We start from the raw sequence: 14564 nt of genomic DNA, 5'->3' as shown, positions 1-14564 counted from the left end.
GCAGGAAATGTTGCATGCATTTTCTCCAGGTTAGTAAAATAGGAGATTATAGAAAAAATACTGGGTCATTCAGAACCCCAAAATGAATGAAGTACTAATTGGTGAGTAACTACATTAAAATGTCACTTGGTTTCAAATCCAGTAACCAGCAGTGTCCTTTTTGTCAAGAATATAGCTATCATCAACTTTACCAAATGCCTTTCTGAAATCTGGATACACTACATCCACAATATCCACTTGCTCCATTAATGTAGTCATTTGTTGAAAAAAGCTAAAACAGAAGCTAAATAGGAGATGGCCATCACCATCTTGTTTTCTTCTCCCATCTTTGGATTACTCCTTCCTTGGCTTTCCTCTTCTATCCATATGATTACTTCCCATACCTGTAAAGATGAGTCTTTACAGGTATGTCTCCCATTTTTATTTCACTTTGATATTGCTTGTATTTGGGCCTTAAATATCCCCTTTTTCAGAATTTTCCAATCCTCCTCATCTGTTTTATTTCTGTTCAGGATTTCCATCTATTTTTACTTTATTTATAGTACATAGAAGGAATAATATACTGTAGTAACAAATAATGCACTGTAGTCCCAGAGAAAGAATGATTGAGAAGAGGCAGAGAAAATGTAGAATGATTTCATTGAAAATAATTGTTTTGTAAGTGATTAAAGAGGACTAAACAAGAAAATTCTTGCAGAATTAATGAAATTAATAAAAATGATGATATGATTTGGGATGAAGGTATGATAAGGGAATGCTGGCAGTATATTTTAGAAATCTGGGAAAGATAATACTACTGAAAAGTGGAATTGAAACAAATGCTACAAATACTCATGCCCATTTAAGTTTGATGCAAAAGAAGTCATAAATAACATTGAAAAATTATAAGGTTTCAGGGATAGATAAGAGTATTTATAAATGTTAAAATATAAATATTAAAATATGCTTAAGTAAATAACATTAAACTTGTTTAATGTTATTTACTTAAATAAATTATTTAAATAATTTATTTGGCTATTTAACTCTAGGCAACAAGACAAAAAGAAAAAAAGAGTAATTAACAATTATAATAGGAAACCTGGCTCATTTTCTACTGTGTCCTGATGGGAATTTACTTATCCCAGCTCCAACAGGGAATAATCATGTTTTTAAGGCCTTTCTAAATTCCAGCAGATTTAGATAATTCCAAAGGGAAGGAATTGTTACTGAAAAATCACATCAACTGATTCCCATAGAATATCACTATTTCAAGGAGGGAACCCGAAGCTTCTCTTCTCTATTAGAGCAAGATGATCCTGCAAATAAACTGATCCTATACCATGTAGGGATTTATAGGTGCTTATTAGCACCCAGAATTGCACTGAGAATCTGGTAGGCAGTCAGTATAGCTTGTGAAATAGTGGTGTTACCTGAGCATACTAAAGTGCACTTGTAACTACTTGCAGTGACTTCCAGATTCTCTTCAAGGGCAGTTCCATGTAGAGCATGTTGAAATAGGCCAGCCAAGAAGTGATGGGAGGTGATTTCACTCATTTTCTTATGAATTATTACATGAATTTAAATTTGTGGTATAAAATGACTATCTGAACTGATTTTCACCCTACTTAGTTGGGGAAGCAAGACCCGTCAGGTTGTATACGTCTGTCCAAATCTTCCCCAATGTGGAAACAACTGATAGTACTATACGCTTAAAGATTAGAGTTATTTTCACATTTTTCAGATAATAACTACTATTGTATATGCTTCTATTGTATTGCACCCATATTTTCCATTGGTGATTATCATAGACATCATTTTTGTCACTGTTGCTTAAAGATGTTAACTCTGAAAACAACAATTCCTAGAAGACATTTTTTCAACGTTTGTCACTGCTGAGAAGTGACTAAATGCTGACAAGAAACTTTCAGAATAAAAGTATCATAAAATTCTCAAGCAAAGATATTCTGAGACAGCAGAACCTTTGAGCCTATAATACAGGGGTTTTCAAACTTGGCCCTTTTATGATTTGGGGACTTCAACTCCAGAATTCCTCAACCAGCATTCTAGTGGAGTTTTTACCACTGGTTTCTTGTCACCACTAAGATTGCCTAGCAAAGATACTGCCTTAACAGCAACTTTGAAATATCTTGCAGGAATCCCTTGCAGTCCATCGAATGTCAGATGAATTTCTAAATCACCCTTTCCTTGCTTTTGATAGAGAGGTGTTGCTATTTTCATGTGTGGACTTTTTGTTTTATGACTTAGTTGCAATAGTTGTTGCCCCCAGATAGAGGTCTTCCTGTTCAAATACCTAACTGATGAAGAAGAGATGGAAGAAAACAGCTGCTAATTCTTTCAGAATTCTGTTCTTTCACATATTCCAGACAGATTAAGAAAGAAAATCATAACAGAGCGACTCAAGTAAACACTGCAAACCACATTTAAAAGAAACAACTAATATCAAAGAATCAAGTTCAAAAAAGTTCACTGATAGGAATTCAAGTTTTTCATTCCAAAACATACAATAGCAGACGAAATAGAGCCGTTTTGCACGGCTCCCCAAAATTAATATGCCTTCAAAATTCCCCCTGGATAGACATTCCAGACCTCTGAGGCTGCCTTGGAAAAGATGCTTTTTTTTTGCTGAATTGGTGCATTGCCCTCCTTCTACTGATTGGATTTTTTAGAAGAGGTCCAACTGAGAAATAGTTTCCAAGAGACTTGAGGAACTGCCCTTTTATTGAGCTCCAGTTGAGAGTAATATAAGGATAAGGCCTTCCATCTTCCAGTTTTGTCAGAAACTTTTCTGATCAGCCACCTGTCAGTTATACACATTGTTGTTGTTTTTTTAATGACCCTGTAATCCCTTAATTTGGGATAAGAGTTGGGAAGATCGGATGCAGTTGAGTGTGTATTGGCTGGATGCCCTTTGTGATGCCTATGTGGAATTTTCAGCAGATATTTTATCTTTGCACTTGAGGCAGAAACATCTGCCACTACCTAGGATTGAACTCTCAATCTTCCGAGTGGGAGGCTAACATCTTCACCACTAGGCCATCATACTCATCAAGTTATGCCCTGACAATAATTCTTAAAATTTAGAGAACTATAATTCAAAATATCTGGAAGGCTCCAAATAATTATCATTTCCTAAGCAATTGCTTATCATCTTCCACTTTTCCACATTAATGACTGCCACTTTGCCTTGTACAAAAAAAAAAGATAATATCTCTTAGTGAAACTTGAATTTTGGTGACTTAACAGACAAATCAATGATTTTACAAGCAATCCTAACTTAACAACTGGTTGCTTAGTGACCACTGAATTTATGATAATCTCCCTAGTACTACTTACATCCTTTTTCAAAGTTCCTGTGGCTGCAACCTCTCCCAGCCATGACCAGTGGTGGAATTCAGCCGGTTTGCACCACTTCAGCAGAATCGGTAGCTAATTTTTTGTTGCCCAGGCCCAGAATGGACTTCTGGAAGTGGCATCCACACAGAGAACCGGTTGTTCACATATTTGAATCCCACTACTGGCCATGACCATGTCATTTCATTTTGGGCACATGGCAACCAGCTCACATTTGCAGCACCCTGTGGTTATATGACCATGATTTTCAGGGTTTTTTTTTTTTTTTTTTTGCTCGTTCCTGATATTTACTTCCAGTTTCAGGCATAATTGGGGAAACTGGGTTCACTTAACAATTTCTGTGTTCACTTAACAGTTCACCACCATGTTTGCTTAAATAGTGACCTGCTTAATAACCACTATGATGTATGACTGTAATCTGCATTTAATTGCTGGCATGATTCCCTTAGATGCCTCTCCAGATGTCAGTTCAGAGGAGGATGAACCAATCCCAAGCACATCAGGAGGGGAGTTTGTCAGTGGCTCTGAGGCAGGGGCTGTGAATCCAAGTGAGGGGGAGTAGTTGATGGAAGAGAAACTGGACAGTGATTTGACTGAAGCATGCTGCAGCAGGACAGCCCTGAGGCTTCATATGGGGAAGCACAGAACTGCAGCCAGTCAGTGATGAGGTAGAACTGCCTTCTGCACATGATCTGAGAACACATAGGGCAGAGAAAAGGCAGAAGCAGCAAATGTCAGTCCAACTACTTGTGAGGAGACAGCCTCATCCCTCCTGATGGGCTGCACCAGAAGTTGGCTATTTAGAACAGCAGACGGATGGAGACAATGCTGGGAACAATGTGTTCATTTCCTAGCTGTGTGTTTCCTGGCTGTTGTGATTCTTGCCTTGCTTTGGATTGTGCCTTGTGAACGCTGGACTTTTCTTGCCTCATGAACTCTCTTGTATTGTGGATTTAATTTTGCCTGGTGGATTTATCTTGCTTGGGAAACTTTCAAGTGCCTTGTGGACTCATTGGATATTGGTCTGTGGACTAGCATTGGTTTACTTTTGGCTATACTTAATTGAGACAGTTCTGGGTTTTGGGGGAAGGAAATTGCTGGGGAATATTAATAAACCCACTAAACCACTGTTATGTGTGCATATGAGTGAACAGGACAGCACAATTGCATGTTTTTATTCAAGTTGTAATTATATTAGTGGTTTTTTTTTCTGAAAACTGTCCAGACAGCATAATTTTCTTGTCAGCATTGGGGAAATAGTTTACCATTGCCTCAATGTGGGGTTTGTTTCCAGTTCCTAATCCATCCTACAGCCCTGTAAGCTATCCAAGTACCAACCAAGATGAATCCCACTTAACTTTTTGAGATCAACTGAGATGGGTTAAGGCTGCCAGCTGGTCTTATATAATAAAATAATAGTTGTACAGGCTTCCTAGAGTTTCCCCGTCTTCTACACCTGAAGTCTGAAACAAATTAGATGATTTTCATAGCCTGAGACTTGCCCTCATTTGTTCTCTTATATAACCTCCATTGACCTGGCCCTTTATACAGATAGTACTTATTTAGCCATTGCCTCATTTAGGGAGTGTTTGCAGTTACGATGGTGATGAAAACATAACTTTGCAATCTATCCTTGCATTTAGGACCTTCACAGGTCTTTAAAGCAAAGGAAAGCTGAAATGAGATCATAATACAGTCACACTTTCACTTAGCAACTGCTTCACTTAATGATTGAGTTGCCAGGCTCAACTACCTGTACTTGGCCAGTTGCCCCCACTGTGCATCCTTTATCCTAATATTCCCCAATTATTTCAGCCACAGTTCTTAAAATCTCACGATACTATGATCCTATCCATGCTAGTATTTGATTAAAAGAGCTGAAGCTGCATAAACTTGAAATATCCCATTGCAAAGAAGGTTGTCCTAGTGAACAACTTATACCAAATGTATGGAAAATGTTAAGTCTGTGGTGTCCACAAGACTTCTGTTCCTATTTTTATGTAGCTTTCTGGCCAGAGGATTATATTACAATGCAACATAAATTTTCAGTTTGAACAGTAAGTAGATATCGTATGTAGTTGGACAATTAAAAACACATGCTAAAAGAAGCAAAATATATTAGGTTATTTGATCATGTTCCCGTTTTAAAATACTTTCATGTGGGGACATTATGAAAAATATATTCTAAAATCATGCCCAGAAAAATATAGCTTTCTGATTTCATATTTATTGGCCTGCCATAAGATAATGCAATTAAACCTAAGATCCATCATCAAAAAGAAACACTGTGTCTGATTAATTAATTTGGTCTGTTTATTTTATTAATTGTCCTTTAGTATAAAGAATTGCTACATAAATGTGTTCCTTCTAATCTTGAACAATATTTATGTCATTTGGGGATTATAAAGAATGTATGATGTACTCTGAGATAGAATATTGTAGAGCAATATAATCTATATGAAGTGAAAATTTTAAATCAGTCGCCGAACTAGATACCTTAAGAGTAATAAAATATTTTGTGATTGTGTTGCTCTGTTAGCATATTTTTCATTTTCTTCCTGTGAAGAAAATAAATATGAAAATCTGTTCTGCTGCAAAGGAGATTGCAGGTTTTAAGTTGGTTTGTGGATTGGTTAGAAATTGCATATCATGAATCCCACCTTCCTTTCATGAATGCTTAGTTGAACTATCATAGGTCGCTTAACTTTATAAGTAATATCTACTCCCTGGGTTTTTAAAAAACCCTATTTACAGAAAGCTAAGAAAAATGATAGCTTACCTTTTTTTTAAAATGGTGACACACAATCTTTCTTGAAAATTTAAATTTAACTTTCATCAGACACATGCTTACATCCATATTTTTATTGAACTGAGTTTATGGTACTTATCCCTTTATTGCTTGAAATTCAGAGCAAGAACAATGTATTAATTTAAAATAACACTACCTAAAATACAGTAAGTATTGTTAAAAATAGTTGCTTTGCTTTTTGTAGGAGAAAAACGGAGACCGTGTCTCTGATAATAACTGGCTTTTTGGTCCCTTTAACTATGATCATCCTAGAAGTGTATAGGAGATGACCAGGCTGAGCCCAAAAATCAATTACATCATCAGTGTAGAGTCTCTACTGCCCTTCAAGTCTGTTACAGTTAGATGGCAACAATTTGCCTTGACCATTAATAGCTCAGATTCTTTTGTTCAAGTTCCATGGAATTAACTTGTAGTGCTTTGAACTCTATCTGGGCTTCTGGTTTTCTGCGCCTGACAAAGTCAGAGTCACTTTATTAAACTTGTTCCACTTCAACTGAAGGAGCAGTTTCAGAAAGCAGTATTGGGTGACTGCTTTTGTGCTCTCTGGCAGCTATGCTATACATTATTTTGTCCCTTATCACTAATGCCAGTAGGAAGTGGGTGAGAATGTTGATCAGAATTTCAGTGTAAATTGTCATCCATTTACAACTCTATACAGACAGCATTTAGGACCAAATATGGACTGAGATTGCATTGGTTGCTTCCTTAGATGATCTATGTCAAGACCATGGTAGCATACATCTCCTGGACTTTTTAAACCTCTGGATGGTTTTCAATAACATCAAGCATGGTATCTTGCTTCAGGGATTGAAGACACTTGTTTCAGAATGATTCTGCTCCTTCAGTGGGTGGCTTCAGTCTGTGATAGAAGATGAAAGATTTGCCTGAGGCCTCTGAATGACAAGTGGGGGGGAGACAGGGATTGGCCTTCTCTCTCCCATGTGTTATGGTTCTGGCTAATGAAACACTTCAAAAAACTTCCAGGCATTGATTTTTCTAAAAGTCATTTATTGTTACAAAATGTAGGCACAGGCATAACAGAGGTATGCCAAGATCTAAATTCTCCTCCCCTGAGCAATTAAATTATCAGCATGTTCCCTCCCTAAATTAGCAGTCATATATCACGTTATCCAATCAGTGTGAAGGTCAAAGGTTTCCTTCCTCTCTCTTTCCTGGGCTTTTCCCCCCACGCTTTTCTGCTCTGCATTAACTCTAAAAATACCAGACAGTTCTGCATATTGTCAAAGCAAGAATATACAGTATTTGAAGCGTTGACACCGTGGTTTTTAACAACTGTATGAAACCATATTTGCAGTTCCATCTGCTATCACTCAAAGGCGGACACTATAAAATATTATTTCTCTTTTCCCTTTCTTAAAACACATCTCTTAATGCAGAATTTTATATTATAATATTATTTATATTATTAATTTGGTGTGTTCTTTAACCATATTTGATTGGCTTTTAAAGTGAAAGAAATCAAGAGAATTTTCAAATAATTGCATTACGTTTCTTTAGGTTGTTTAAACCATTATATTTTTTTCTTCCTCCTCTTCTTCCTTTTTTCTGTACTTTTCTTTCTTTATTTTAATTGTGTACTGGGATTTGTTGTTATATGTTGCATTCGATCGTATTGATAATGTTTGAAAATTAGTCCTTGTATATTTTGCTTTTTAAAATATAATAAAAAAACAAAAATTGATATATGAACAGAATATGGATCTATCTCCAAGTAGCTGTCATGGTCCAGGACTCAGACTCTGATGAAACTACTGCAGCTGAACCTGTGGAATATCAGCCTCAGGATGTATCAAGCCAGGAATCACCTGCTCAAACACAGGCACCATCAGAACAGCTGGTCAGATATGAGGAACAGCCCCCCACCACCCTTGAACTCGGGGAGTAGGGTGGACAGCAGAAGAAGGATGCTCAATAAGGCTCCATGCCAAGCAAGGGAGTAGTTAACCTGGCTGCAGCCTGATTTAAGCGGTGACCTGTTGGAAAAAACCATATGACATCCTGCTCTGGTGTGGTGTTTCTGTGAATTCTGATTGTGAACCTGAAACTCTGACCTTTGGACAAAGCCTGACTTAGTCTTCAAGAACAGATCCATATAAACTGAATCATAGTAATCCAGGCAAAAGATAACAAGAGCAGGAATGACCATCTTCAATGCCTTCTGTTTCAGATAAAGTTGAGTGAGTGCACCAGCTATAGCTGGGGGAAGGTCCTCTGGCCATGGTTTCCACCAAACAAGAGCCATGAATTCAGAAAAAGTCATTGGGGCAAAGTAGACAATGTAATTCAGAGCAAACAGGTGCGTGCATGCAGCACCTCTCAGGAAAAGCTTAAGGAACTGCATTTCCCTGGACTTGTGGTGCTCCATGCATGATACTATCAAACCATGTGCTTGCATTCACATACACATACTCTAAGTTGGGTCCTGCTCTTTAAATCCTGATCTTTGCGCAGCTCTACTAGCTTAATCCAGCCTTGCTTCTTTTTTTTTAAAGGAAGTTGGAGGAAGGATCAGCAAGACTGAATGAATGCTGCCATCTGCTGTAATGAGGCACGTCTATTAAAAATAAAACACGATTTTTCAAAAGCCCATATAGTTTAATATGTAGCAATCATAGATATCTTATAGATTTCTGATTTATTTCATTTTTCACAACTGGCAGAAAGTGTAGAGTAATCTATACATCACTGTATGCATGGTAGTAATGACAAGCATTGCCTATTTGCATCCACACTATTTTAATTCAGTAACTATATAAGAGAACCTCTAGGCTTTCAAATAAATCCTCTATACCCTGGTATTGTTTTCATGAAGGAGCAATTTATTTTATTTGCAATGTAAATATTTGTATTTAACCAATTAATTATGCTTTCACTCCAAGACTTGAGTAAAGCAAGAATGCTGTAATTTGAAAAGGACTTCCAAATTTGTTGTTTCAACCACCTAGTCACAACTAAAGAAAAACCCTTTCTGAGTTATACAAAATGTCCACTTGCAGACACAGCTGTTTACAAAGTTGCTAAAATAGAAAAAACATAATAGAAAATATTTTGTACTTATAACGAAGTTGGAAAACTCAATATAATGTCCTGTCAATTAGAATCCCAAAGTCTTATCCAGTTGGGTTCCTACTGGCTAGGAATTCTTGGAATTGAAGTCTTCTCATCTGGAGAACACCCAAGTCTGAGAAGACTGTTTAAAGTAGAAATGTACAACATAACTACAACACTTGCAAATGAGCTCTGGAGAGATAAGAAAGGATGAGATGAAAGGGATGTTTTACCCTTTATCCACTATTTTGATTTGGCAGACCCATGTAAGACAGAAAATTTTCTCTTTTTTGAGTTCCAGACAGTCTGGAAATAGACCATGGGGCGGGGGGGGGGGGGGAAGAGAGATTTATGCAGTAAAATTAGGCAATGTCACTGCTTAATGGGGAAATGAGAGAGAGAGAGAGAGAGGGAGAGAGAGGGAGAGAGAGAGAGAGATATTTATGGGGAGAGAGGGAGATTTCTGCAGTAAAATTAGGCAATTTTTGTTTCTGTGTTTCTTCCTACCCTAGTTGCTTCCTCCAAAATAATAAATACAGTTCATCAGATAGAGACAAGGTGCTTAGCTTGCCCTTCAAGAAAATGGCTGACACAGCACAACAGAATTGTGTAGCTTCCATCCTAGTAAACGAACCTTTAAAACCTGGCTCTTGACCTTAGACTTTTTGGACCTTAGACCTGGATCAAATAAAGCCCTTGAGTGGTGGTTTAGGTTTTGGTGAATGGCCATTGGTTTTTTTTCCCCCCTTTCACATTTCGATGGTGTAATTCTTTGTTTTTACTTCTATTTTGTATTTTGTAAGCTACCCAGAAGCATAACAGATTGGGGCAGCTTATAAATCCCATAAAAATAAGTGAACACTGGTACAAGTTTACTCAAAAGCAAAACAAGTCAATGGAACTAATTACTAGTGCAAAATCCAATAGTTACCATTCTATCAGAGGAAGGTCTACTGAAGTTGAATAAATCCACAGAAAATGGTATTCAATAATTTTGAAAATGCTACTGCCACATTGCTAGCTTGTTATATTTTGCAACACCTTTACTGGAAATTGTAACAAAATAACTCCAGGAGTTGTTTCACCTGAATATTTATTATCTGGAATGCTGAGTAGTCTTTGATAGATCACAGTGATTACACACCTGCAGATTTTATAGCCCCTATAAAGTACCGCACACAATTTTTGCTCAATTTTATGCTGTTAAACTAAACATTTGGTATTCTATGGCACCTTGAGTGCTTTGATTTATGTGTGAAGACAGAAATTGCTCCAGTAATAAACATTCTAAAGTCTGGCCCTAACTCTAGTCTACTGTATTTATTTGTGTTATAAACACTTATCGGTAAAGCATTTGAGAATCATCTTAGATTTAACTCATATAATACATTAAAGACATTAGCTTCAGATAGAACAAGGTCATCTCCAAGGGAAAGGCAGCTGTGATGGAAAGTAAGGCAAAGGCAGAGTGGTAACTATGTTGAATTCATTGAAAACAGCAAAAATATTTTAGTTTTTCTGAGAGTTTTCTTATATTACTATTGAATTGAACTGAAAAGTGAAACTAAGTTTGTAATATAAATAGTATGTGTATTTCCACTTATATGAAACAAGAATGCCTACTTTTAAATTGGTCATCATGGCAACGATGTATTTTATTTCAATATTCTGCAGCATTTCAATTTTAAAATGGATACAAAGGATAGATACAAACAATAATTAGTGGTAATTTCCCTTTTCTTAGAATTGTAGATAGGGAGAAAATATCCATACAAAATCATTCTACTCAAGATTCTTTAGGAGAAGCTAATTGCAATGTTACCATTATATAAATAACTGTTATATTCACACAAAGGATGATAACACTTTATCATAATTTCTCCACAGAAGGTTAGACAGAATTCAGACAAAATAACAACAACAACAAAAAAAAAAACAACCCCACCCTTGTTTGTTTGCACTGAAGATGTTACCTAGCCTGGTAACAAAACATCTGCAAACAAACAACCAAGCTCACAGAACACTTGATGTTCTTTCTTATTTACAATACTCTGAGGAAATAGGATGATTATACCATTTCACAGGATGGATTATAATACTATAATTCTATAATTAATTTCAACATGGAAAGATTATTGGGGATTTCAGAAATTGTAAACCAACATACCAGAAATACACAATATTAGGGCAGGCTGCCTTAGGATTATGTATATGGTCAGCAAAGAATAGCAAGTAGATCACAACCTACTACTTGACAAGATAGAAAAATGTGGGGTAGACAGAACCACCACCAGATGGATCTGTAGCTGGCTGACCGGCCGTACTCAGCGAGTGGTCCTCAATGGAACTGCATCTATATGGAGGGAAGTGTGTAGTGGGGTGCCCCAGGGCTCTGTTCTGGGCCCAGTACTCTTCAACATCTTCATCAACGATTTGGATGAAGGGATAGATGGGGAACTCATCAAATTTGCAGCAGACGACACCAAGCTGGCAGGAATAGCCAACACTCCAGAAGACAGGCTTAAGATACAGAAGGATCTGGACAGACTTGAACACTGGGCACTAACTAACAAAATGAAATTCAATGGTGAAAAAAGCAAGGTTCTACATTTAGGCAAGAAAAACCAAATGCACAAGTACAGCATAGGTGGCACCATGCTCAATAGTAGTAACTGTGAGAGGGACCTCGGAGTCCTAGTAGACAATCACTTAAATATGAGCCAGCAGTGTGCTGCAGCTGCCAAAAAGGCCAACACAGTGCTAGGCTGCATTAACAGAGGGATAGAATCAAGATCACGTGAAGTATTAATACCACTCTTCAATGCCTTGGTAAGGCCACACTTGGAATACTGCATCCAGTTTTGGTCACCACGATGTAAAAAAGATGTTGAGACTCTAGAAAGAGTACAGAGAAGAGCAACAAAGATGATTAGGGGACTGGAGGCTAAAACATATAAGGAACGGTTGCTAGAATTGGGTATGTCTAGTTTAACGAAGAGAAGGACAAGGGGGGACATGATAGCAGTATTCCAATATCTCAGGGGCTGCCATAAAGAAGAGGGAATTAAGCTATTTTCCAAAGCACCTGAAGGCAGGACAAGAAGCAACGGGTGGAAACTAATCAAGGAGAGAAGCAACCTAGAACTAAGGAGAAACTTCCTGACAGTGAGAACAATTAATCAGTGGAACAGCTTGCCTCCAGAAGCAGTAAATGCTCCAACACTGGAAGTTTTTAAGAAGAGACTGGACAGCCATTTGTCCGAAATGGTGTAGGGTTTCCTGCCCGAGCAGGGGGTTGGACTAGATGACCTCCAAGGTCCCTTCCAACTTTACTACTACTATTATTATTATTAAGACCTTTATTTGCAAATTTTCCTTGCTAAGCTATAATTTGTTAAATCATAATATACTGAACAAGTCAGAATTATCTGGAATCATGCAACGTGTTAAGCTATAGAGAAGTGTTTATAGATCAACGATGGCCATATTTGGAAAAACAATATTTATTTTTCCTATTAACTATTTTGTTATTAATGTAGTATATAGATAACCAGTTAACAATTTGTAAATAGATTTAGTCGTTTAAAATTCTTTTGGCCTGTTTTGCAAGGGATGGGAAACTAACATTGCCCTATTATATTAATCAGCATTCAACTAGGGAGGATACTATGTGCAAATGTGTTAGTCTTTTTTTCCCCAAAACACTTTTTCTTTTTAATGTCTTATTAGTTGTTTTTTCTTATTTTTAAATTTTTTGGGGTGTTTTGTATTTTAACCTTCTTTGAATAAACTAAATTTTAGTTGTATTTTAACCTTCTTTGAATAAACTAAATTTTATATAAAAAACAATGGCCATATTTATACAACTGTCACAAATAATTGTTTGAACTAGTGCAAACATCTTTATGTTTGAAACTGATGTGATATACTTTTTTCATTCTTTCCAATGCAATGTGGGGAAAAAATTCTGTGAAGAGCATCACAGAATCTGTCAGCACAATAACTCTGTGGAGATGGAACAGAAAAGGACCAAATTTGATGTGCAAGGGGAGAAATCAGCAAAACAAAGATTTAGTCTGAAAATGGATCAGATCAGGCCAAGGGCTGCAAAGATAATATTTGAGAATAAAATATTCTCAAATGCATCCATATTAGAAAAGTACTATGACAGGGACTCAGATAATTACCAGAGCTTTCATTCTAAACTCTCTCTCAGTTACATCGGCCCAGAACAGGGCTAAAGTGGTGGGGAAAAATAATAATCTAGAAGCTATTCTCACCATGTTTTCTCTACTGCATTCCGTATCATAAAGGTGATTTACGCTTTTTGTATAATAGATTCTTGAAAAAGGATGACATTATGCGAATCTTTTGAATTCTTATTATCAGCACTTAAAAGAAATGGGGGCCATGGCCAGTTATGAAGGCCATTTGGTGAGGTTATTGGCAAATACTACCGTCCTTGAAATTACTCTGCTGCTCTGTCTTGTTTTTCTGGGCAAGTGGGCAAATGAGACGACCTCAGCTAGCCACAAGGATGGAATGGATGATGAAATATATGTTGCATTGACAGGATACAAACTTTGCCCTTTCATATTTGCATTGTAAGGGACCAAATATATTGCAGCAATGTTTTGATACACATTCTCTCCCTTGCTTCCCTTTCTAAAATCCATGTGCTAGGATGCAGATGCCCACAATTACAGAAAGTAAGAATGGCTTTATAGAATCTTTTTGGGACCCTGCAGCTTTCTTTTCAAGAAAATGTATGCTTGAAGCTGGTATTTTACAGCATTTTTTTTTCATTTTTGTTTAATTAAAGACTTCTAAAAATCAGTTTGAGTGGAGATCCTGGCAAGCACCAAAGTAGAGTTTAATAGGCATACTAATACCTATAGATGCCATAGTGGTTGTACCTAAGCCATCTACAGAATGGAATTGGAATATAACATACAAATCAATTAACAACATCAACATCAGTTAATGCAACATCATTGCATTAACTATAGCTATAATACCCAAACTGATAGACAGAAAAGACAATTTATCCAGCAAGAGGTTGCTAGCTGAGTATTTTAAATTCAAGTGACTAGATTGCATTATTCAGAAGAGATTTAATACTTTTAATATTATAATATTTCATTTATTTATAAACATGCAACAGATCCTCCAGCTTTCCTTTAACCAGTTCACCTGAGGATAGCTCTAGAGTGCCACCATGTGCTAAAAACTTTAACCAAATGAGTTGCAGGTCATATCGTGGAATAAAATGTGTTAATTGGAAAAGATGTTACCAGATTTGCTGATTTTTTTTACCTCCATCTACTAAAATGAT

The sequence above is a fragment of the Crotalus tigris genome, unplaced genomic scaffold (genome assembly GCF_016545835.1).
Source record: "Crotalus tigris isolate CLP2741 ecotype Arizona unplaced genomic scaffold, ASM1654583v1 scf7180000019608.391392, whole genome shotgun sequence".
Taxonomy (NCBI): domain Eukaryota; kingdom Metazoa; phylum Chordata; class Lepidosauria; order Squamata; family Viperidae; genus Crotalus; species Crotalus tigris.
This window is presented reverse-complemented; position numbering follows the sequence as displayed.